The following is a 26,134-nucleotide window of genomic DNA, read 5'->3' on the forward strand; positions in this document are numbered from 1 at the left end:
TTTTCATACAGTGTATTTTGGTTACATTTCCCTCCTCCCTCAAGTCCTCCAGATCTTACTCATGTCCGACCCACTCAACTTTATTTTCTTTCTCTCTCTCTGAAACAATCTCCCTTCACAAAAACACCAAGCTAAAAATTAAATAACCCCGAGACACTAAAGAAGCCAGATAAAATGAGAAATGCGCAAGCGTGTGTGTGCGTGCTTACACACACACACACACACACACACACACACACACACACACACACACAGTGGATTTTGTTCAACAACTACTCCTTGGTATGGGACCTGTCTTGGAATGAGGCTGATATACCCAGAGACATTCCATTGGAGAAAACTGGTTTTCCCTTTGCCCGCAGCTATCAGTTGCAAACAGTTTCTTGATTAGGAGTAGGACTCCATGTCCTTTTCCCCCTCCAGTGATCCTCTATTAGATATGTAATTGATAAAGATCTTACATTTATTAAGACAGCCAGAATGGCCTAGGTGGGTCACATGGAAGTTCTACTTCCAGATTTTGAGAGACCCTGTACTGATTTCACAGTGACTGTCCCAGTTAACACTGCCCCCAGAAGTGAAGAAGGGTCCATCCACTGCTATTCATTTTCTTGATAATAACTACCATTCTTCCTGGAAGAGATGGGATCTTAAGTACTTCATAATTTCATTTTTCCAGTGGCTAAGGAAGTTGAACACTTTTCAAATATTTATTGGTCACTCATATTTCTTCCTTCAAGAGCCCCGTAGTTATTTTACTAGTCCATTTATTCATTGGATAGTTTTTTTTGGTCTTTAATTTTTGGAGTTCTTCATAACTTTCAGACATTAATCTGCCATCTTCTGCCAAAGCTTTGCTCCCATTATAAGCTCTATTCCCTGTGAAGGCTGTTTCCCTGGCTGTTCAGAAGCTTTCCAATTGCATGCAAGCCCATCTGTTAATGCTTGGGATTATTTCTGGGTCCTCTATGTTATCCCACCTGTTTACCTGTCTGTTTCTGTGCCAGGACCATTTGAGTTCCTTCCAACAGTGTTGGACAATAGCTTGTGCTTCTGTCGTTTTCCGAAAGTCCTTGCCTTTGCCTGTATATGGGAGTATTTGGCCTATGTTTTGCTCTAGAGAAGTCAGGCACCCAGACCTTATATAAAGATCTTTGATCATTTTGAATAGACTTTTTTTTTTGGTTTTTTGATGCAGCATTTCTCTGTGTAACAGTCCTGGCTGTCCTGGAATATGCCCTGTAGACCAGGGTAGCCTCAGACTCACAAGATCCACCTGCTTCTGCCTCCAAAGTGCTGGGATTAAAGGCGTGCGCCATCGTCACCCAGCTTGCATAGACTTTTGTATGGAATGAGAGAGACGCATCTAGTTTCATTCTCGCACAAGCAGATATTCAGTTTTCCTGGCCCCTTGTGTTCACCAGTGTGAGCTTTGATACCCTTGTTAAAGATTGGGTGGCCATAACTGCATGGGTTTATTTCTGATCTTTGGTTCCGTTGTTGTACGTTGCTGTTTTTGTGCCTGTGCAATGATATTTTTGATACTACCGTCCTGTAGTATGGTTTGAGATCAGATATTGTTACAGGATTGCTTTGGCAGTTAGTATAGGAGTTCGCATGCTTCCATATGAATTTTATGGCTCTTGTTTTCTAGTTCTGTGAAGAATGTCACTAGAAATTTTATGGGGACTCCGTTGAGTCTGTAGATTGGTTTTGTAACACGGCATTTTCACAATATTAATTCTGCCATTCCATGAACTGCAAAGGTCTTGTTATCTTTTAGTGTCTTCTTCAATTTCGTTCTTCAGTGTCTTAGATTGTTTTCATTGTAGAGCACTTTCATTTCCTTGATTAAGTGTATTCCTAGGCATTTTATATGTTTTTGATGCTATTACGGATGAGATTTTTTCTTCCTGATTTTGTCTCTGCAAGTTTGTCATTGATATATACAAGTTACTTATCATCATCATCATCGCCACCACCACCACCATGAACTTTGTATGTGCATGTGTATGGCTTGTATGCACATGTCTATGTAGGGATGGATACATGGCGCTCACACTTGCAGAATCCAGAGGAGGTTCTTGGGTATCCTACTCTATCATGCTTTGCCTGGTTTCTACGAGACAGAATCTCTCACTAAACTTGGAACTAGGCTGGCAGGCAGCTGGTTCCAGCAATCCTCCTGCTTCTGCCCGCCACATCTCTTGGCTTCCAGGCATTGGTGGCCACATCTGGTTCTGCGGACTGGAGCTCCTGTCCTCACATTTATGCGACTGGAACTTCTCTCTCTGAGCCATCTCCTCAGCTCAGGTCTGACTTCTTCAGTGGATGATGTCCATTAGCACGGGAGGGGGTTAGTTATTGTGATGGTGGGTGGCTCAGAAGGGAATGGTCTCATAGGCTTGTTTTGTGTCTCTTGTCCCTGGCCCCCACCTGAACCCAATCTCCCTGGCTATCACAGTATGTGTGTGCCTTGATGCTTCAGAATATGAGCTAAATAAATTTCTGTTTGTTATAAAGTACCCATCCTGTGGTATTTTGTGATAGAAACAGAAAACCAGGGCAGGTGGGGCAGGTGGTGAATGAATTTCCTTCGCCAGCGCTGACAATGGCAGATCTCCAGTTTTCCTGCTTACTCTCGGGCAGCATACAGCTCAATGGCCATGCTAGTCACAAACACACTAGAGTACTCCAACAGTCAAGATGTCCCTGCACATAATGAACATGAACTGGGGGCTCTTGCGTGCTGGATCTTGGCTGCAGCTGAGGAGGGCCGAGACATGCCCTACTTCCTTTGCCCGTTCTCTCTGTTCCTTCTCTGCTGGGTGGGGGAGAAGGAGGGACAGGAAAGCTCTTCCTTGAATTGCCACCTGCATTCCATTCTGGCAGATATTTTTAGTGACTCTCAACGATGCTCTGGTGAGCTCAATGGGATTTCTGCCTGGGGAGCAGCTGTAGCATCCTTGGTGCGGACTCTGCAGTCTCTAGCCTATTTACTTCCTTCAGCCTTGGTTCTCCAACACTTTGCCACACATTGTCATGCCTCAAGCCCTCCCAGGCAGGCCCTTTGGGTAAGATTTAAGTAGGTCCTGACTGCCTTTCCTCATGGTCTACATCTTGTCCTAATCAGCTCTTACGTTGCTGGCCAGCCTGGCTGCATGCGCCTTCTATACACGCTGCTCAGTCTTGAGAACAGGGAACGGTGTCCCCTACCTATTTTTGATCCTGTGGTGGCTCATATTGTCAACTTGATGGGAAGCTAGAATGACCTAGGAGACAAACTTCTGGGCATGTCACTGAGGGAGTTTCTAGAGTGTATTAAAAGAGATAGAAAGACCTACCCTTAAGTGTGGGCAGTCTAAGCCTGGGCTGGGGTTCTGGAATGCATAAAATGGAGCGGGCAAGCTGAGCAGGAGCATTCCTCCATCACTGTTTCCTGACTGCAGGTGTCACGTGACCTGCCTTACACCACCGTGACTTTCTACCATGATGGACTCCACCCTCAAGCTGTGAGCCAAAATAAGCCTTTCCTCCCTTCAGTTGCCCGTGTCAGTTACTTTGTCACAGAAATGAGGAAAGTGACTAAAGCACACACCTTTGTGTTGTTCAAATGGCCAGCGGTCTCTCTGTCTAGGCTCAAGATCAGTTCAGGTGTAGCTCACAGCAATTGCTTCATAAATGTCCTCTTCTTCCACTTGCTAAAGATGTTTCTATCATCTAAGTAAATAAACACTGCTGATAATGGGGTCAAGAGTTACAAAGCCAGATTCTGGCCACTTCCTGTCATTCTTCACTGGAAGTCATTCTACCCTCCCTCTCTGCCTTTCTCCCTCCTTCCCTCTCTCCTCTGTCCCTGTCTTCCTCCCATCTTCCCTCCCTCTGTCCCCCCTCTCTTTCTGTGTGTTTTGAGTCAGTCTCACTCTGTAGCTTAGCTTCACATAGAACTCGGGGTTCATGCAGTCCAGCTGACCTCAAACTTAGGATTCTTTTGCCTCAGCCTCTTAGGTGGTGGAGTTATGAGGGTTTACCCCTCTCACCTGGCCATCCGCACTCTCTTTTCTGTCCAGTGTCTTCAGTATTGGCAGCTCTATTGGGGTGGACAGTAAGAATTCCCATGAACAAGACTGTGTCTATGATGAACGCTCTGTTGCTCCCCCACGTGAGCAACCCAATCTTCAGTGTGATGGGATTTGGAATTGAGGTTTCAGGAGGGTGCTTATATCAAGAAGACAGAACTTTCATGAGTGAAGTTTGTAGCCTTACAAAAGTCTCCAGGGGCCTGGGGAGTCAATTCACTTAGGAAAGTGCTTGCCTTGCACCCGAATTTGAGCCCCAGCACTTCTGAGAAAGAGCCAGGCATGGTGGCTCATGCTTGCCATCCTGTCTCTGGGGAGGTGGGTTCCTGGAAAGGCTAACTAGTCATTGATCCCACTTGGTGAGTTACAGACTAGTGACAGATGGTCTCAAAAAACAAGGTAGACAGTACCCGGAGAACGGCACCTGAAGTCGTCCTTTGTCCTCCACACACATGCACAGACGTGTGCACATGCACCTGGACACACAGACATGAGCACACGGAGACAGACACGTGCACAGGAGACTCCAGGGAATTCACTTGCTTCCCTCCGGTGTGTCTGGACTTCACAAGAAGCTGGTTACCTACGAACAAGCTGGGAGGGAGCCCTTCCCAGGCACAGAAACGCTGCTACTTTCATCTTGAACTTTCCAGCCTTTTCAATGGGAGAAATTTCTGTTCCCTCTAACCGTGCAATCTGAGGTGCTCTATTATAGCAGCCGGAACAGACCAGGATACGCCCCCAGCGAGGCTTCTCTGAAGGTTAGACAAAGCAGGCGCCTGCTCCTTTTGGCATTGAAAAAGAAAGGAAAAGCCAGCGATTGTTCTGGTTACAATAAGTTCGTGTAATGACTTACATAATCCAAGCAGCTGTGAGAATGGAAAACTAGCTCACAGAGGAGGTTAGGCAAATCCGCACCAAGGGGCATACCGCTGCGGCCCTGTCACTGTCTGTGGAAGGTTCTGGAAACGCCTCCAGGAAGAGGCAGCTGGAATTACTATGCGGCTTTGGAGAACAGAATGGTGTCTTTTTCCACTCATGGTTGTGTAAAATGTAAATCCACTGATGCCCGGTGGCCCTACCGTGAGCTGAGTCACGTGGGCTTCTGCAACACTAAGGAAGATGTGCCCTGACTGTAAGCCTAGTGGCCCGACTTCACAGTTCTCCCGCAGCAACCGTGGACTCCCGCTGAGTCTGATAAGGTGGCAACTAAAGGACACTGGCTGGCTTTCTGTCAGGAATGTTGAGCAGAAAGCCTTCAGGGTGGAAGGCTGAAACTCTCTCCACATTGCCTTCCTAGGAGTCCTGCTCTGTTGTCCTACAGCCTCTGAAGGTTGTCTTGACGTCAGCCTGACAGGAACACAGGTGAAGTAGGAGACACACCTCTGGGTAGGCCTGAGAGGGTGTTTCCAGGAAGGATTAACTGAAGGGGAAGACCTAGTAGGTGGCACCTTTTGTGTGTGTGTGTGTGTGTGTGTGTGTGTGTGTGTGTGTGTGTGTGTGCGCGCGCGCGCGCGCTGCAGATATAAAGCTCCGGGAACAATTGGTGCTGTGTGCCTCCCACCCTCAGTTCCGGCTGGTGAGTGCATTTATCCTGTTGCTCCTCCCATTGCCGCTGCCGTCCCGCCCCTCATCGCCAGCAGATCCTAGCTTCTCCAGTCTTCCTAGAGAATGCAGATCAGCAGCTTGGCAGGAGCCATGCAGGCCCCCAACATCAGATTGGAACAACTGAGGTGCACACATTCATGAACGGCTACTGGGTTCTCAGCCTCTCCAGCTTACAGACACCCACTGCTCCTGGTTGTTACCCGTGCTGGTAATTCCCTCTATAACCGGTGTGCATGCTGCTCACTCTGTCAGTCTTGAGCGGCAGTTATCAACCTGTGGGTTGCAACCCTTCTAGGGGTCGCAGCTCAGATATCCTGCATATCAGATATTTCTAATATGATTCTCAACAGTACCAAAATTACAGTTATGAAGTAGCAACAAAATAATTTTATAGGTAGGGGTCTTCACAGCATGAGGTTGCGGATGCATTGAAGGGTCGCAGCATTAGGAACGTTGAGAATCACTTTTCTAGAGCAATGTTCTGGCTTCATTTTGCGGCTGTGATAAAACACTTCAACCAGAAGCAGTTTCGAGGAGGGAAGGGTTTGTTTGGTTTACACTTCCATGGCAGAGTCCGTTCTTAAGGGAAGTCAGGGCAGGAACTCAAGCAGGAACTTGAAGCAGAAACCTTGGGAATGCTGTTTGCTGGCTTGCTCAGGCTCATGAGTAGCTAGTTTTCTTATACAGTCAGAACCATCTATCTAAGGAACCACACTTTCCATAGTGGACCGGACCCTCCCACATCAAATGACAAGCTCACAGGCCAGTCTGATCCAGACAGTCCCTCAGGTGCCTTCAGGTTGTGTCAAGTTGACAGTACAATTGAACTAGGGCAGGACCCTGCCCCATAGTCTGTCTACTGTCTTCTGAGTGTTGGCTCGGTTCCCGCCCTTCCATGAAGCCGTCCTCAATCACTTATTTGGGAGACATCTCTCTTTTTTTTTTGATTTTCGAGACAGGGTTTCTCTGTAGCTTTTTGGCTCCTGTCCTGGAACTAGCTCTTGTAGACCAGGCTGGCCTTGAACTCACAGAGATCCGCCTGCCTCTGCCTCCCGAGTGTTGGGATTAAAGTCGTGTGCCACCATCTTTTTGAGAGCAGTCTGAGTGCTGCTATTTCCTGCCTTGCATTGTTGCTATGGTCCTCGTAGGATGCTGCTGTTGCCTTGTGTGCCCTTTGAAAAAAACTGAAGTCCTACTTGAAAGACAAATGTGCCAAAAAAAAAAATGCCCAGCCAGACACAGGAGTGGGAAGCCACAGTGGAGCTGATGGCTTCTGCTCGGATCCTGTTGGCAAGTCAAGCCCATCTCAGGTCTTCAGGTAGTCATACCAGCCTGATGGTTAGGACTGTGACTTTGTTTTATTTCTTAGCAGTTCACAGATGCTAAATAAACTTTGTGCTGTGTGCTAGGTCTCCAGCTTCTTTAGAAGCTCTTGGTCCTTGCTCCTCCAAGAACCCAGCCTTGAGGGGAACCTGGCATATGGGAGTATATAACACAGTGAGGAGTCATTCACTCAGGTGTGGGGCCAGCATTCTGCAAGGGTGAGCTTCAAAGGGGCCATCTTTTTCCAGGGGACACATTGTGACCCACGACATCTCCTGTTAGAAGCAAGACTGACACTAAAAGAGGCTGGTGTGTATGTGTGCATGCATGTGCGCGCATGTGTGTGTGTATGTGTGCATGCCTGTGCACGCGTGTGTGTGTGTATGTGTGCATGCCTGTGCTCGCATGTGTGTGTGTATGTGTGCATGCCTGTGCGCGCACGCGTGTGTGTATGTGTGTGTGTATGTGTGTGTGTATGTGTGCATGCATGTGCATGTGTGTGTATGCATGTGTGTGTATGTGTGTGTGCATGTGCGCGCATGTGTGTATGCATGTGTGTGTATGTGTGTGCATGTGTGTGTATGCATGTGTGTGTATGTGTGTGTGCATGTGCGCGCATGTGTGTATGCATGTGTGTGTATGTGTGCATGCATGTGCATGTGTGTGTATGCATGTGTGTGTATGTGTGTGTGCATGTGCGCGCATGTGTGTATGCATGTGTGTGTATGTGTGTGCGTATGTGTGTGTGTGTATGTGTGCATGCATGCGTGTGTGTGTGTGCGCAAGTGCATGTTGTGTATGAGTGTGTGTGCGTGTGTGCATGTGATGGACAACACAGCAGGGAGGGTCGACAAGAGTAGTGGATTTTTTTGGCAGCTTCTGGGCATAGGAGGCTTTGAGGAGACAGTGGATGCCTGAGGATTTTTAGAAGGCTTTTCTGTGGATTGTGGGATGTAATCCTCTATTTCCCTTGGCAGTGCCCTTTAAGAAAAGCATGGCAGATTTGGAGACTGGCAATTACCAGCTGGGCCAAAAGTGCTTCACAGTGGGCAAGGAAGGTGATGCTGACCAGGGGGCAAGCAGGTCACCCTGGAGCTGGCTTCTGAGTCACAGCCTGCATTTTTTCATTAAGCCTCAGTTAGAGTATAGGTTTTACAAAGTTCATGCATCTTGAATGATTTTATTCCACTGTTTAATCCTTTTAATATACCCCATTACCTGTCTTGCCTTAGTCTTCCGAACAGTAGCTTTTATAGCTTTATCTGTGCTTTACGTTCTGATCTCACTGTTTATGCTTCTTGGCACTCTCTCGAGCACTAACATCTAAGTGCAGTGTCGACTCGTCAAATTGATTTCCTAGTGTTTTCCCACTTTAGTGTGTTTGAAGATAATATTTACGTGTGGCTTTTTACCTTTTATTCCCCCCACAAAGAAAACCTTCAGCTATCTTACAGATATGACTGTGTCCTGTCTAGTGCGTGTCTCATCTTTTCACCTTCTCCTGGTGTCTGTTAGGGTTATCGTAAATGCTTAGAGAGATTCACCCTGGTCAAGGCAGTCGCTGTGCTCTGGCCATTTTGTTTCCCAAATGCTGTCAGTTTTTCAGCTTGTACTGTTGTGTTGGTGTGGTCATCATCCCTCCCTTGCCTGGGCCCTGCCCTGCTTTCTCCATGGCTCAGTGCCCTTTCTTTCATTTTATGCTCTACCTATAGCACATCAATTGTGTGTGTGTGTGCGTGTGTGGTGTGTTTATCTATCTGTCTGTCTTTGTGTGTGTCTGGTTATGTGTGTGTGTGTTTGAGGGATGTATGTGCACACATGTGTGGATGCATGTGGAGCTCTTCCCCAGAGCCTTCTGGCTTTCGTTTGAGACAAGGTCTCCCATTGGCCCGAAACTTCACCGCATAGGGCAGGCTGGATGCTGGCAAGCTCCTCGGGTCTGCCTGTTTCTGCCCCTGGCCTTGATTTTGCTGAACTTACAAAGTCATGCTCTCTCACTCTTCTTGTATGGGTTCTGTGGATCTAAACTCACTCTCTCATCCTTGAGCGGCAAACACTGCATGACTGACACGTTTCCCTAGATCCACAGTGGTTTTTAAAAACAATATTTATTTTCATTTGTTTACATATGTATATCTCTCCCTCTGCCCTGTGTGTGTGTGTGTGTGTACATGTGTGTGCGCGTGCCTATGGAGGCCAGAAGAAGGCGTTGGATCCTTCGGAGTTGGAGTTTTATAGGGCTGCGAGTCACCCTGTGGGTACTTTGAAAGAGCAGTGTGTGTTCTTAACTGCTGATCCAGCTCCTCGGTCCCAACATAGACATATTTTTAAAAACATAAACAGATACAAACACTTTCTCAGTTATTTTTAGGTACCAAATTAGAATATATGACATTTGTAAAAAATTATAGGACTTTAATATAAAATCCCATTTCTACTGTTTTGTGTTTATGTTATTTAAAAACTATTTACACTACAAAAACTTCAAAACTTATCTGAGCCAGGTTTGGCTGACAGGCTGATTAGTGAACTTCAGGAATCCTGTCTCCACCCAACAGGAGTAAGATTCCAAACACGCAACACTACATTCAGCCTTTGTGTGGGTGCTGAGGGGAGTCAAACCCAGGACTTCATGTTTGTGTGCCAGGCACGTTACTGACAGATCCATCTCCCCAGCCCCCAAACTGTTTTCCATCAGTCCTGTTTGTTTGTATAGTGTGCTTGTGTCGCACTTTTCTCCTTTGTTGCTCCCAGATGTCCTGCCATTTCTGTGTGGTCATCCTGAAACACAAAACAGGTCAGGTGATCCACCCCTGGCACTAGTTGGCTTGACTCTGCTTCAGCCTGTTGGCGCACACATCTCCCAGGGAGCCCACAGCTTCCATGGTTCTCTAACTCTGTAGGTTTTGCTCTTAAAGATACCTTCCCTTGCGGTGGCTCATCTCTCTCATGCTTTCAACACCTAGACAATCCAGATTTCCTTCTATCTGAGATCTAAGCTTCAAGATGCTGGACTCGGGGAAGCCTTCCCGACTTTCCTCGTCCCGCTCTTCTTCCCACCGCCTCGCCCTCTGACATCTCACTTAGCCCCTCTGCCAGAGCATGGATTTCAGTCATTAGCAGTGGTATGTTTGTTCATTTCCATCCTGGGCTACGGGTTGCTTGAGTGTGTATGATGGCTAATGTCTGTTACCAACTTGAGAGGGTGTAGAATTCCCTATGAGGAAGTAATTTCTAGCTTGGATTAATTGAGATGGGAAGAGCCACCCTAAGCTTTGCCTGGGTTTCTACACTTAATACAAAGGAGAAACGAAAGCTGAGCACCAGCAGACAACCCTCTGCTCCCTTCTTACTTATGACAATGGTTTGGTTCAGAGGATAGACTTGTACAACAGTCTTGCTAAATTTTCTACTCTACCCACACTTATACCTATTTATATTTATACATGTATACATTATAGACAAGGATCAAAACATGTTTTTTTTTTCTTTTTGAGTTTGGGTCATCTCAATATGCTTTCCAGATCTATTCATTTTCTTGCAAATTTCATGGTTTTATTTACAGATGAATAATGTTCCCTTTTTGTATGTATTTCATCACCTGTTTGCGTGTTGTTGGGCGTCTAAGCTGGTCACGTAATCTTGCTATCATAAATGGAGCAACAATAAACGGGTGTGCAGATACCTCTGTGAGGATGTGGAGGTTTTTTTTTTTTTTATATATGCCCAGGAATGGTATAGCTGGGTTATACGATAAATCTATTTTTAGTTTTTTAAGGAACCTCCAAATTTATTTCTATAGTGGCTGATTAACTTGCACCCTACCATCCACCAAGGAGGGCTCTTCTTTCTCCTCTTCTTCTCTAATATCCATTGACAGATTTCTGCCTGGAATGAGGTAGGACTCTCAAAGTGTTTGAATTTGAATTTTCCCAATGACTTGGAATGCCACAAACTTTTAAAAATAGTTATTGGCCAGTTGTGTCTCTTCTTTTGAAAACTGCCTGTTCATTTTGTTAGCCCTTTTGTTGATTGGCATTTTGCTTCCTTGGCATATACGTTTTTTTTTTTTTTTTTTTTTTTTTTTTTTTTTTTAGCTATTTGTAAATTCTGTTAGCTCTTGACTGAATGTACCTGGGAAAGAGTTTTTTTTCCCCCATTCTGTGGGACATCCATTTGCTGATCGTTTCTTTTGATATATTTAAATTTCACACAGTCAGATCTATTGACTGTAAGGTTAGTCTCTTTGCTACTAAAGTTCTCTTCAGAAAGTTCTTATCTAACTCAAAATCTTAAAGAATATTCCCTATGTTTTCCCTTAATAGCTTCAACATTTCTGATTTTAAATTTAGGTCTTTGGTCCATTTCAAGTTTTTTTAAATACAAGGTGAAAGACATGGATCCAATTTCATTCTCATGCGGATGGATATGCAGTTTTGTCAGCACCATTTGTTGAATAGGCTGTGTTTTTCCCCACTGCATGCTTTCACCTTTGTCAAACACTGTGTGCATATATATCTGTAGTACTTCTCTAGATTCTCTATTCTGTTCCATTGGTCTGTCTGGTTTTGTGGCAGTACCAAGCTGCCTTTGTCCCTACAGCTCTGTGGTATAATTTGAGGTGAGAAATTGTGAGACCTGTGTTCTTAGACCTTTAGCTATTTGTGGTCTTCTGTGTTGCCACAGAAATTCTAGGATCATCTTTTTTCTAGATCTACATATGTTCTAAGAATCTTGATGAGTTTTGCGTTGAAACTGTAAATTAATCTTGATACTACAGCCATTTTCATGATGTTAATTCTGCTACTCCCACAGCATTGATGATGATCTTCCCATCCTGGAATGTGTTCTTTGATTTTCCTTCTCAGGGTCTTGAAGTTTTCATTGTATAGGTCTTTTGTTTATTTGGTTAGGTTTATTCCTAGGTATATTATTGTTTTTTTTTTGTTGAGCTACTGCAAATGAGATGTTTTTCTTCTCAGAGAGTTTATGTATATATATGGTAACTAGTTGATATATATGAAGGCTAGTGTTCTGTTTTTGTTTTAAATATTGATTTTATATCATATAACTCTAACATGTTTATTAGGTCTAAGAGTTTTCTTACAAATTCTATAAGATATTTTAAGTATAGAATTATGCAATCTGCAAATAAAAATAATTTGACGTCTTAATTTTTTATTTTTATCCCTTTCCTGTCTTTTCCTTATCTAATTGCTTTTATACTCCAAGAACTACCTTGAAAAAGCATTTCCTCTAAAATCCAGAACACGATGGGAGATGCTTTTAGTGTGTTTCTGACCAGTGTAATGTTGGTGTAGCTTTGTTATATATCGCCTTTACTATTTTGAGATATGCTCCATCTATCTCCAATGCCTGTAGGATTTTTATTCTGAGAGCATTTTGAACTTTTCAAATACATTTTCATCACCAATCAAGAAGATTTTGTGATTTCCGTCTTCAAGTTTATTTATATGGTATATTACACTTACCGATTTATATATGTGGAACCAGATTTGCATCTCTGGGATGACGCTCACTTGGTCGTGATGCACGATCTTATTAATGTGTTTCTGAATTTAGTTTTAAAGTATTTTGTTGGTAAGTTTTGCATTTTTGTTCACCAGAGAAATTGGTTTGTGGTTTTCTTTTTTGTTGTCTCTTTACTTCATTTTGTTACCAGGATAATACTGACCCATAGAACGAATTTGATAGTGTTTCATCCCTTTCCATTTTGTGGGACAAATAAGGAGGATCAACATTAGATTCTCCTTGAAAGTTTGATGAATTCACCAGTGGTCTCAGACTTCTCTTTGTGAGAGACTTTTATCTCATTGTAAACAAGTTCTTTAGTTATATCTTCTAGATTTAATTGTAGCAGCTCACATGCATTTAAATAGCATCCAGTTCTACACTTTCCAGATTTTTAGAGAGCTTTGGAAACATGCAGCCTCTGCTTCTTGATTATGGAGGCAATGCGACCTCATGCTCCTGCCATCTTTCCTTCTGACCATGACGGACTGCACCCTCAAGCTGTGAGGAAAAAGAAACCCTCCTTTTCTTAAGTTGCCTTTCTCAGGGACTTTGACATACCAGTGAGGAAAGTAACTGATCAAGTATGGGATGTGTATGTCTCCCCCATGGTTGATTATGAGAAGGAGAATGAAGAGGAAGCAGAGAGTGGCCTTTGGGGTATTCTGTTGCTCCGGACTGGAATGATCCTGACGCCTTTGCCATTTACCCATGGTGTGCCTTACCGTTTCATCATCGCCCCACCTGTTGCCCTTCACGGTGTGCAGCCTGGCACTGCTTTGGCAAGAAAGTGGGCAAACCAGAAGCCTTTATGGACACATCTCCCTGCTCTGCTGATAGTTGGGGATTTTGTGTGGCCTTAGAGTCCTCTGTACTCTCTGCTCCAAACGTTCAGGGCTTCTCTGGGCCAGTGGCCCATTCTTGTCCTGACACTGAGGTATCTGGGAGCCTATGTAAGGCCTGCAGGTGAGGAGGAGGTATCTATACACACAGGCTGCTTTATACTCAATCCCCGTCTTGATTAATTTTCTTGTTGCTATGACAGAATACCTGACACAGCATCTTAAGAAAGGAAGGTTTTATTTTGGCCACTGTTTGAGGTAGATTCCTTTCTAGCTGTGGAGTCATGATGAAGTTCAGCTTCCTTTTCCTTCTTCATTCAGTTCAGGTCTCCAGTCCATAAAACACTAGTGCTCACATTTAGCGAGGGTCTTCTGACTCAATAAATACAATCTAGAAAGTCCCTCATATACACGCCCAGGGAACTGCCTTCTCGCTGTCCTTGATTCTGTTGTTGGTTAATATTAATCACCACGGGTGCACAAGGCTGTCCTCTGGATGCGGGCCAGCAGATCTAAAAGCTCCTGCCATTGTTAGAGGCCTGAACATGGAGTGCTTAGCTCTTGCCTCCCTGGTGGGGCTGTATTTTATCCCTTCGCTTGCGTTTGTTCATATCAGGTGGATTAGAGAACTCAGCAAATGGTTCTCTGCTTCCATAAGATAGGGCAGAGTTATATGCTCGCACATAATCTCTTTTCTGAGAATATTGTTCAAAAAATAGGTTATCTATTGTAAAGAAAATTAGCTAGTAATTAAATTTAACTGGAAGTTACAGTATTGGTGCTTTCATTTGGAGACAGTATGCTCCCCTAATTACTTTATTGCTACAATTACCCTGGCGGAGGATTATTGTTATTTGTGTGCAGGGGAGGGTAAAGGGTAGTGGTGGAAAAGGTTATATTTAATAAGTTAGATGATGCATTCTGGACTTGAGTTTTTTAATTGGCAGAGGCCCTCCCTCCTTCAAGGAGAAATTTTTCCTTCTGCCCTCTTCCAGGTCTGTCTGACCGGAGTCACCTTGGTTTTACTCCAAAGTCATTCTGATTTGTCACCTTGTGGGAACTTTTGGCAAAGAACCATGTTTCAATTCTGACAAGAACAGGCTAGAAGAAGACAGCCAGGTATGGTGCTTTTCTCTTGTGTGGTCTGTGGGGCACAGCTGGGGGAGGCACAGCTGGGGGAGGCACAGCTGGGGGAGGCACAGCCGGGGGAGGCACAGCCGGGGGAGGCACAGTGGTCTCCTGGACTTGCCTCTTTCTAATTCTACTCTTTCTCCCAGGGCCCTGAGAGGGGAGCTGGCAGAACACAGGCTAGAATACTCCCTGGTCAAGCAGCCTGTTCCCCAGCAGACTTGGATAGTGTGGCAGGTTGAGGGGAGAGCTGAGGGCAGGGAAGTTGGGAAGGGTGGTGCCACAGCTGGGATTTGCATTTATCTTGCCCATAGGTGATGCTAAGTAACCAGACACCCTCAGAGGCAACAACTTGGTTCCTCTGCACATGGGTTTCTCTTAGCTTGGGAAACCTGAGTCCAGGATCACCATGGCTTCTCCACTTTGACACTCACCATGAATGTCTCTTTTTCCTCAAGGAATGGTCCTTCCCCTGCTACTTAAGCCTTCCAGACAAACCAGCTGTATTAGCCACTTTTCTCATCATTGTGGTCAAATCCCTAACAGGAAGTGCACTATGGGAGCTGAGGGACACAGTCCATCATGGAGGGGAAGGCAATAGCAGCAGGAGTCAGAGGCAGCGCCTCACCTGGCATCCAGTCGGGAAGCAGAGAGTGAACAGGAAGTGAGGCAAGGCTACAGAACCTTAAAGCCCGCCTCCAGGGACCTCAGCCAGCGAGGCTCCACCTCCTCAAGGTTCTACAACCTTACTGCAGCTGTCAAGCCCGTGAGGCTGGCAGGGGTGGGGAGGGGCAGTTCATATTTAAACCACAGCATCGACTAAGTGAAGACTGAGCATGCTCCCAGAGAGCTTTCTATTTATTCCTGGCTTCCTATGCCTTCTTCTTGGGGTGGTTTTTTAATCTTCACAGCTCTGCCTTTACACTCAAAGATTTCTATGTTCCTGCACAATAAGGTAATTTATTTTGTCTGAAGGCCCACAGCGATGGTAGAATGACCCTTTCCTAATAAGAACTTTTCATGCTGACTAACTTGTCCTTAATTAGGCCGAGCAGGGACCAGGCAGGCAGCTCCGGGGAGCTGGCCTATGTCTTTGTTCAGAAATTGTCCATTGGCTAATGCTAGCAGCTGGCTTCAGACAGAAACCTTTCCGAATGAGGGCGACGCTAGGGTCATGCCTCCAAACCCTGCCTTGGTATAGCACCCGTGCGGGCCTGGTAAAGGAGGCCAATTTTCTAAACAAGGATAAAAATCTGAAAAAGCAAAACAACAGCTCAGCCTTAGAGAGTTCTTAAGGAGTCAGAAAGGACCCCGCCGAGTACATTTTTAGCTGGTTAATAAGGAAGCCAAGTGCACTGGGCCCTGTGTATAACCTGTGCCTACACTATATCAATATATAATTACCACATTTTCCCCCCAATCTGCCCCTGGGAGAGGTGGCAGGTAAAATAGATTGAGGAGAAAATAATGGTGCTTGCTGCACAATATATTAGATTGATATCTGTTACTCCTTGAGTGGGCTGCTGGCAGGATAAATGGAGGGCTGGGAAGGCTCTGGTGCATTGAGACAAAGTGGCTGTTTAAGCTTTGTTCCTCTAAGTACCTGGTGCATATGCCTGTCGAGAGCCAGCGGAGAGGGGGAGTTAGGGTTTCCCTGTCTTAGGCTTTGGAGGGCTTGCTAGGCTTGTCCTGTGAGTGGGCTCATTTCATGTCAACAGCAGCTAGAGTCGTCTGGGAAGAACGATCCCCAGTGGAGAAAATGTCCCCACCAGATTGGCCTGTGGGAAAGCCTGTGGTGAACTTTCTTGACTGATGATTGTTGTGGAGGGTGCAGCTCACTGTAGGGGGTGCTACCACCAGGGAGGTAACCCTGGGTGTCATGAGGAGCAAGCCAGGAAGCAGCACTCCTCCATGGCTGCTTCAGGCTAGCTGCAAGGCTTAAATTTGAGCCTTATGGGTCAATGTCCAAAGTCCCCTCCAGCCCTCAACGGTGACAAAGACCTCGGTGCAGCACTTAAACCGGTGAGGGTGGAGGGAGGCGGGGATGGGGACACATGGGTTTTTCACATAGCGCACTGCTGTGCTCATCCTGCATCCAATGATAGACTACAAGTTATATGATGAAATAAACCCCTTCTTCCTCGGATTATTTTTGGCCAGTGTTTTGTCATAGCAAAGGAAACCCTAATTAAGATAATAGTGGTTTTCTAGATCCCTCCATTTGCCTGCAAATTTTTTCTGCTGTGTAGTACTCCATTGTGTAAACGTACCACATCTTCTTTATTCATTCTTTGGTTGAGGGGCATTTAGATTGTTTCCAGGTTCTGTCATTGACAAACAAAGCTGCTATGAACATAGTTGAGCACATGCCCTGTGGCATGATTGAGCATCCATTGGATATATATCCAAAAGTGGTATTGTTGGGTCTTGAAGTAGGTTGTTCCCTAATTTTCTGAGAAATCACCACACTGACATCCAAAGGGGTTGTACCAGCTTGCATTCCCACCAGCAATGCAGAAGTGTTCCCTTTTCCCCACATCCTCTCCAGCATAAGTTGTCATCAGTGTTTTCGATCTTGGCTGTTTTGACAGATGTAAGATGGAATCTCAGAGTTGTTTTGATTTGTATTTCCTGATGGCTAAGGATGTTGAACATCTGTGTATTTTTTAGCGTGTGTAGGTGCAGGTATACGTTTGTGCATGTACGATTGGCGAGCCGAGGATAACCCCGAGTGCCACCCTGGGGAATGCCATCTCTCTTAGTTCTGAGGGAGACATGTCACCAGGCTGTCCTGCTTTCTCAAAGTTGTACAGAAATGCTCAAACGTTTGAAAAGCTTTTGTGCATCATTGGCCACACAGGGCTGGGCATTTTGGCACTATAACTGCATTTGCGTCATCCATGTGCCTGTAAGAAACCCCTCACCCCCACTCCTGTAAGCTACCCCAATAAACTCACGGGTTTGCCACTTTGAACATTGATAGAATTGCTGCTTTGGTCTGTTGTTTGCGTCCTATCTGGGGTGAATAGTTATTTTTTTCCCCACCTTTCCTCAGGAAAAGCAACACAAAAGGAGGCTGGTGAGGAAGCTCATTTGGCCAAGTTTCTGCTACAGAAACATAAAGGAATCCAGGCTTGCTGCTTGCACACTGAGAGTCCCAGCATTGAGAAGACAGAGACAGTCTATCTCAGGTTAACCCGTCATCCAGCCCCACCTAACCAGTGAGTTCCTGACCTGGGAGAGTCCCTGTCTCCACAAACAAGGTGGATGGTGTCTGAGGAACAACATACAACATTGACCTGTGGTTCCACACATGTGCGCCTGCCCACACACGAACACACTCACATGAGCACGCCCTAAGAAACCCCCTTTTATTTTTATTATGCATCTAAAAATTACTGTTAATATTATATTGCTAGCCTTTGTGTGTGAATGCATGTGTGTGTGTGTGTGCATGTGTACATACATGAAAGTGTGTGATTTGTGTATGTGAGTACAAGTACGCATGTGCTAACAGTGAGCATGTGGAGGTCAGAGGTCAAGTTCCAGAAGTCCTACCTTGTTTTGAGACAGCTTCTCTCTTGCTTCTGCTTCTCTGAGTATTCCAGGCTAGCTGGCCTGTGCGCATCAGGGCAATTCTCCTGTTTCCACTTACAATCTTGCTGGAGGCTGGGATTCCATGCTGCTGCATCTGGCTTTCTACATGAGTTTCCAGCATTGAACTCAGGTCGGCAGGCCTGCATAGCAAGCGCTTGTCCTGGCTAAGCTGTTTCGCCAGCCCCCACCTCCTTCTGTTCGTTGTCTGTGATTCAATCTCTAATGTTGATTACAGCAACAAAGCGTGGACTAAAACACTGACTTCTGATTCTGCTGTAACTCTCAAAATTATGATACATTCTTGTGCCAAGTCAAATAATCTAGAGCTGAGTTGACAGTTTCCTATCTCTTTTTTTAAACCTTAACATTGGTTATCACAGGGTCAGTAGTTTAATTTGTGTGTCTGTCCCCACAGTTTGAGCTAATATTTGTGTGCTAGAAGGTGTCTTATGTAGTTGCCTGAGGGAAGGGAAGGCCTTGGTTGAGTGGAGGTCTATTGGTAAGACCTCCTTCATCCTGAGCCCCTAAGGAACCGAGCTAGAGACGCATGCTCACCTTTTTGTGGGCATGTGTATGTTCACAGAGTATGTTCACAGTGTGGCTGCAGCGAGAGCGATCCAGGCAGTCATGGGAATACGAGAATGGACATGGATGGCAAAGGGGGTTAGCGGTGTTCTTTGCCCACTGAAAAACTTTTGGCCTCCCAACCAGAAAAGCAGTAGTTGTTGGCTGCTTCCTCTTCTGCCACCACTAACCACAGGTGCCCACTGTGCTCGTCTTGTGGGCTCCGAATGGATCGGCAGTAACGGCTTTGACGAGCATAGCTCCCTGGAGAGGTGTGAGGTGGACCAGGCTCGGGGGACCCACAGCTGTGGAGACTAGTGAACAGGACCATTAGCCTGGGTGTACTGCTCCTGCCTAGCTGCTGTGAGGGGAAGGCCAGGGGGACCTAGGGCACCTATGATGTTGCCAGAGCCGAGACAGCAACTTGAGGGTTTGAAATAATGAAATAACGTGGGCTAGAACCAATGTCACTCACTGCGTGATATTTTTAATGATGTTTCTATGTGTGTGTTTGCGTGTTTATGTGTATGTGGAAGACAGAGAACAACCCTGTGTGCTATTCCTCGGGGGCTGTCTACTGTAGTACTTTAGTTTTTTTGATATAGGGACACTTATCTGGAATTGTCACTCGCTGGTTAGGCCAGGATAGCTATTAAGTAGGCCCAGCCATCCCAGTTCTGGGTGCACCACTAGGCCCAGCTTTCATTTCCTTTTATTTTTATTTAAGTCGAGTACTGGGGTTGAAATCAGGATGCCACCAGACCAGCTTTGATTTCATATGGATAATAAACTCATCAGAGCTAAGCTTCTGCATCTGTGAAGTGGACGTGACTGCACCGGCTTCATTCAGTCTGAAACAACGAAGGGAAAGACTTTTCACAAAGCCCCCAGTGAATGCACAGCACAAGACAGGCAGGTTTCTTATGTTACTACAGTTGTCTCAGGGACCCACACCAAGGCTGTGGATCGGGATGCTTTTCAGTGCCCATGGGCCTTGGGTGGGGTTCCAGAACCAGTCCTTGGTTGGGAGCGTGGAGCCATTAGTTGCTTGCTGACTCCTCTGCTTCCCCACAGCAAGCTGCAGCCATCTTTTTTCAACCCCCCCAGGCTGGCTGCTTCTCTGTGTTTAACTTTCTACTCCTTCCATAAGAACTTTGATGTGTGTTTTAATGGGATTTCACCCAGGGCAGGGGCTAGCTGTGAGCCTTGCATTTCATATTTGTCTGCCTGTCAATCCATCAGCCCCTACCGTGATGGGTACCCACTGTGCATCCCACTTAGCCCCGGGCTTGGCATAATCTATGCCTTGGTGCCCAAAGGGACACCGTATTTATAGCACCCCATGTGTTTGTCTCCTGCCTTAACCTTGAAATGGTGGCTTTAACTGATTTTGTTAACCTCGCCCAAGGGACAGACGGCTGGCTCTTTCCATTCCTTTCTCACCGTGCTTCATTTTTCTGCAAATGGAAGCTCTCTGTCTTCAGGGAAGAACTTTATCACCACAGTTTGCATATGTCCCAGTTGGAGCCAACACCTGTGTGTGTGTGTGTGTGTGTGTGTGTGTGTGTGTGTGTGTGTGTGTAGGGGGCTGGGGGCTGTCTGGAAATAGAATCTCCCAGATTCTTGACCTGCTTTTCTTGAGGCAAAGGCTTGATGTTTGAATTTAGGAAGCGAGGAGCCTGCATTACCCATCTTTTTCATTGGGGTAGAAGGGATCAGCTTGAGTGAGGCTAAACCACTGTGGTGTAAGTCCTTGGGTGGCATTTTTCTGGCATCCAGAAACTCTGATTCCAGCCTTTTGGGCTACCACATTAGGGTTCTTGTTGGGCACTGGGACTTGGATGCTAAGATGTGCAGGGATAATATTTGGAGGCCGGGAAATAGCTCTAAAGAGGAGGTTTGATGGGGTGATATGATTCTCTCACTCCTTCTTTATGGCTGTGTTTAAAATGCTTAGCTGTGTTGATATACCTAGCTGGTGGTCGGTAAGGTATGATGCAAAGACACTTAAGGAGCAGTTGAAGGTGACTGAGGAGTGGAGGCTGCTCATGGAGGATATAACTCTTTCCCTCCCATCTCTCTGTCTGTCTTTCTCTCTCTTTTCTTTTTCCTCCCTCCTTCTTCCCTGCTTTCTTTCTGTGTGTGCAGGTATGTGCATACTATGGCATGCCTGTGGAGGTCAGAAACCAACCCGGAGAGCTGGTTCTCACATTCTGCCTTGTTTGAGGCAGGGTCTGTATCTGCCTATACCAGGTCCATGAATTTCTGGGGCTTCTCCTGCTGTCATCCCACACCCTCGCCCCCCAGGATGACAGATGCACGTGCTATGTGTGTTTGGGAAAATCTAAACTTAGGCCCTCACGCATGTGCAGCAATACCTCCCTACCCTACTTTAGCTCTTAGAAGCAGAATGTTTTGCATATGATATTTGTTTTATTTTTTAAAGATAGCATCTCACTATGCAGCCCTGTCTCACCTCAGACATGTGCTGATCCTCCCGCCTTAACCTCCCAAATGATGCAATACAGGTGTGTGCAACAGCTCCAGCTGCTTAAACAATCAATGTGTTTAAGAAAATGTTTAGTTCTTAAGTGTCTCCCATAGTGCGTTCCCTTCTGTTCCTTTTAAGGCAGAGTACATGGAGATGCTCACATGCAGTTGCTGTCCTGGGCAGGTGTCCTAAATTTGAATCTAGTGAATTTGTAATTAGGAGGCTGTTTGTGGAAATTATTTTAAAATTAAAGAAATCTAAGTACAGTATAGGGGACTGTCCTTGATAAAATTCCTTATATAATGTTTTATCATACCCGAATATAGTGTATCTTTATTAAATAAGGATTTTCCCATTGTTTGCTTGTCTATCCACCATGAACCTACCCATCCACCAACCATTCCCTTACCCATCATCCATCCATCCATCATCCATCCATCCATCCATCCATCCATCCATCCATCCATCCATCCATACTAGATATGGATTCCTGTTTTATTAAAGAAGTCATAATCCATTTCTATCAAGATTGTGACACTCGAATTGTTTTAGATTGGGCCAGCAGAAACTCTTTCAAACTCATTTCTACAGTCTTTCGATATATCCATACCATTTGATGAACATTTCCACGCTTTCTGGTGTAATGTTTTAGACACATGTTGCCTTTTCTCTTACTTACCCTTAGAGCTCATTATTTCCAAAGGTTAGTCATTTGTCTCTTTTCCTCTTCTTCCCCTCCATTTCCCCTTTCCCTTCTTCCCTTCCCCCCTTCCCTCCTCTTGTTCCTCTCCTTCCACCCCACCCACATGCCTCTTCATCCCTCATCCTCTTGGGACCTGGGCTGGCACCTTCTACTTCTAGGGCTACACAGGAGCCCCTCACATCCTTGCTCACACCATTCATGCACTTTTGCTGTCCCGGTCCTGTCTAAGTGTCTGCTTCACCTCATGCTGGGACACTTTTCTACACAGATGGTATCCTTTACTGCTCAGCTGCAGACACCGTGGGCGGGGCTGCTCCGCTCCTTGCATGAAGAAACCCCTCATTCAGCTAATTCTTGCCTCTCTGCCCCAGCCTTCTTCCTGCAGCATCTCGGTTCCAGAAGCAAGCACTGTGCTCAGCCCCTGACCCCTCCTCCTCTGGAAATGCCTTCCTTTGTGCACCCCAATTCTAGCACACCGCCCAGGGACGCTCCTCTGCTTCCTCTCTGCCCTCACACACGTGGGGTGTCCTGCTTGTCTCCTCGTTTCCCTTATGCAGGTGGGAGTGTCCTATTTGCCTCCTCTCCTCCTTCACACACATTGGAGTGTCCTGTTTGCCCTGTAAATCTCTGATACTCACTTGGGCTTTGAAAGTTTCTCTTTTATCGGTGGCTTTTGGATTGAATTACTCAGGATAGAATGGAAAGAAAAAGGATGAGGTTAAGGGGAAAACTGAGGTTTTAATATAATTTAAGAACCAGTATCTTTATGTACAGTGCTAATTTACTTTTAAGGTTTGTTTAGTCAGGGTGCAGAAACGTTTTCAGTTTAGTATAAAGCTTATGAGCCATATACTCTCCTAAAATAAGGCTTTTTATCTCTATGTATAAAAATCAGGTTCTTAGATACCTTTCCTAGTATTTTCCTGTCCTGAGGAGATTAGCTGGAGATGGGGAGGTATAGAAATATTTTTACATTACTCCATTGGGATTCTTGATTTTTCAAATTATTATAGAGCGATAGCTTTAAAAAATTAAAATTACATTTCCTTATTTTTTTGTGTGTGCATATTAATGTGCGGAGTTCAGAGGACAATTGGAGGAGCTAACAGTCCCCTTCTGCCTGTGGGTCCTGGAGACTGAGCTCAGCTCATCAGCTGTGCTGGATGCGCCTTCACCCTTGGAGTCATCCTGCTGGCTATGCTTGTTTTTTTTTCTTTATTTTCTCATTTTTAAAATTAGTGTTTTTAGAATTTCATGTAATGCCTTTTGAGCACATTCACCCCCCCCCTTTTCAATCCTTCCCGAATCCACTTTCCTTTCCCTATCCACTCAACGTATTGTATCCTCTTTTCTTTTTAACCCAGCAAATGTAATTTGTGCTGCCTCTATTGTTGGAGGGGTGGCCTTCCACTATAGTGTAATTGACTTACCAGAAGCTACATTCTTAAAGAAAACCGATTTTCTCTCTCTCAGCAGCTATCAATTGCCAATAGATTTTCATCTGGAGGGGGAGAGTCTGTGCTCTTCTCCCCTTGCCAAGCTGAGATTTTGTCTGGCTTGAGTTTGTGCAGTTTTTTTTTTTTGCATAGTGCCACACTACTGTGTGTTTTCATGTACCATTGCCCGGCAGTGTGCATGCTCAATTAAGGACTGAATGTCCAATCTCTTATTCTTTGTGCCTTGACCAGCTGTGAGTCTCTGTATTAATTGCATTATGCTGATGAGGGTTGACAGATACACTAATTAATGGATATAGCAACAAGTCATTAGAAATTGTTTTAAAATTATGCCCATTTAGCAGGGTACTAACTGTAGGTTCTCCTCTGGGGTATATGACTTGTCTGGCCAAATGCTGCTGGCCCAATAATGGTACCAAGTATAAATCTGATCTTGTGGAATGGGATTAGATCCCATCAGAAATAGGATTATTTTCTCCCATGATGTTTGTACCACTACTGAAACCTACTATAGTAGAAGCTTTCTAAAATATATACATACCCCTAAAAGGAGTTAGCACACTCATTCATTGCAAAGTTATAAAGACACTATGAAAATTAGTGTGGTAGTTCTTCAAAAAGCTGGGACTAGATCTACCTCAAGATCCAGGTATTCCATTCTTGGGCATGTACCCAAGGACTTCACATCCTACTACAGAGACACTTGCTCAACCATGTTCAATGCTGCTGAATCCAAAAATAGTCATAAACTAGAAATAACCTAGATATCCATCAGTGGATGAACAGATAAAGAAAGGGTGGTGCAATTATACAATAAACTATTATTCAGTTGTTAAAACAAGCTGTAATCATAAAATTTGCAGGCAAATGGATGGAGCTAGAAAAGAATCATCCCGAGAGAGGTAGCCCAAGTGCCATATGACAAATCTTGTATGTATTTGCTTATATGTAAATGTTACTTGTTAAGTCTTTGATAAGCAGGCTACAATCCATATAATCATACAGACTAGTTATAGAGCAAGGAACTATTTGGGGAGGGAAGGATTTTCCTAGGGTGGAGAAATAGAATGAATAGTTATCAACAAATTGGGGCAGAGACAGTGTAGTAGGAAAATCAAACAGAAAAGGAAGAGGAGGGTAAAAGAGGGAATGAAGAGAGGGACAGCTAAAATAAAGGATCACCTGAGGAGTGTTTTGGAAACCTAATAGAACAGAAGCTTCTTAAAATACTTACATGTATGAAAGAAAACTGAATTGTAATCACCAAATAAAAGGGGAGACAAAGCCCCATGTTGTTGGTTGCTTTTATTCTTTACTCTTTGGGGGACCACTAAAACTCAGCTCCCAAATAAATACACACAGAGACTTACTCTTGTAAATGTTTGCTTAGTTTGGCTTGTTTCTTGCCACTTTTCCTAACTTACATTATCCCATCCACATTTTGCCTCTGAACTTTTACCTTTCTCTATTTCTGTATACCTTTTCTTTACCTCTCATTCTGTGTCTGGCTATGTGGCTCTATGGCTGGCTCTTCTTTTCCAGCTCCTTGTTCCCTCTTCCTAGATTTCTCCTATTTATTCTCTGCCTGCCATCCCTGCCTGTCCTTCTCCTACCTTGCTATTGGCAACTAGGTGTTTTAGGCAGGCAAAATAACACAGCTTTAAAGAATTAAACAAATGCAATATAAGAATGCAGAACATCTTCACATCATTAAAACAAATGTTCCACAGCATAAACAAATGTAACCCATCTTAAAATATTATTCCCAAACAGTCCCAACTAGACATCCCTTGCCACAAAATTAAACTTCTGGTGCTGGTAATGGGTTACATCTAATCAAGTTGTAGGCCAAAGGAGCTCCCTAGAAATCCCCAGAAAACCCAAGATGCTACCAAGGCTGTTGGTTGTTTTCCACAAACTGTTGTTAAGGTTCTATCATTGGAGACAACAACAGTATAAGTAATTGAACACAGAGAAGTTGAGCTGGTGCCTACCTTGAGCCTGCTGATTAGTGTCTATGGCACTGGGAAATACTCTGGACACTACCAGAGGAGTAACATAAACACCAATCCAGCTAAAAACCCTCTGATCTGCAATGCCCACCTACCTGTAAGATATACTGGTGCAATAGTTGTGAGGGTAACAACCACTCCATGGGAATTAAGGCTCACTCTGTGAGAATGGACCTCAAACCTGTCACTGCTATGGTGGCCAAGAACCCGAGACTAAATAGTCCACAGACCTAGGGGAAAACTAAATATGATTGTTCTGCTAAAGGAATCTAGGAGGTAAATGACTCCTAATGGCATTCTGCTACACTTAAAGATCAGTGTCTTGCTCAGCTACCATAAGAAAAACTTCTCCCTGTAGAAGATAATAAACATTATAGAGACCCCCAACTAGACACTGTACAGAGAGAAAGAGAGACTTTGGAATGCTCAACCCTAAATGGGATGTTGCCATCAAATCCCCTCCCCCCCTCAGGACTCAAGGAACTATGAAGATTTGTGACATTGTAAGAACCAGTGGGGATGAAAGACACCAGGGAAACAGGTCTAGACACATCAGGAGTGACACATAGGTGAATTCACAGAGACTCTGTCAGTATGCACAGGGCTCACATAGGTAGAAGCCAGATGGGGTCCCAGCACTGAGAGGGGAAGTAGAAAAAAGTCCCCATCCCTAACCCAGAAGCTAACTTCAATTAGTAACCACTTTCAAAGACAAAATTATTTTTATTAAATGGAGTTTCACTGGGTATACAAAGCACACTTAAGGACAGGCTCCATGCCCATGCAAAATGAATTGAA

This window comes from Microtus pennsylvanicus, chromosome 10, assembly GCF_037038515.1.
Source record: "Microtus pennsylvanicus isolate mMicPen1 chromosome 10, mMicPen1.hap1, whole genome shotgun sequence".
NCBI classification, from domain to species: domain Eukaryota; kingdom Metazoa; phylum Chordata; class Mammalia; order Rodentia; family Cricetidae; genus Microtus; species Microtus pennsylvanicus.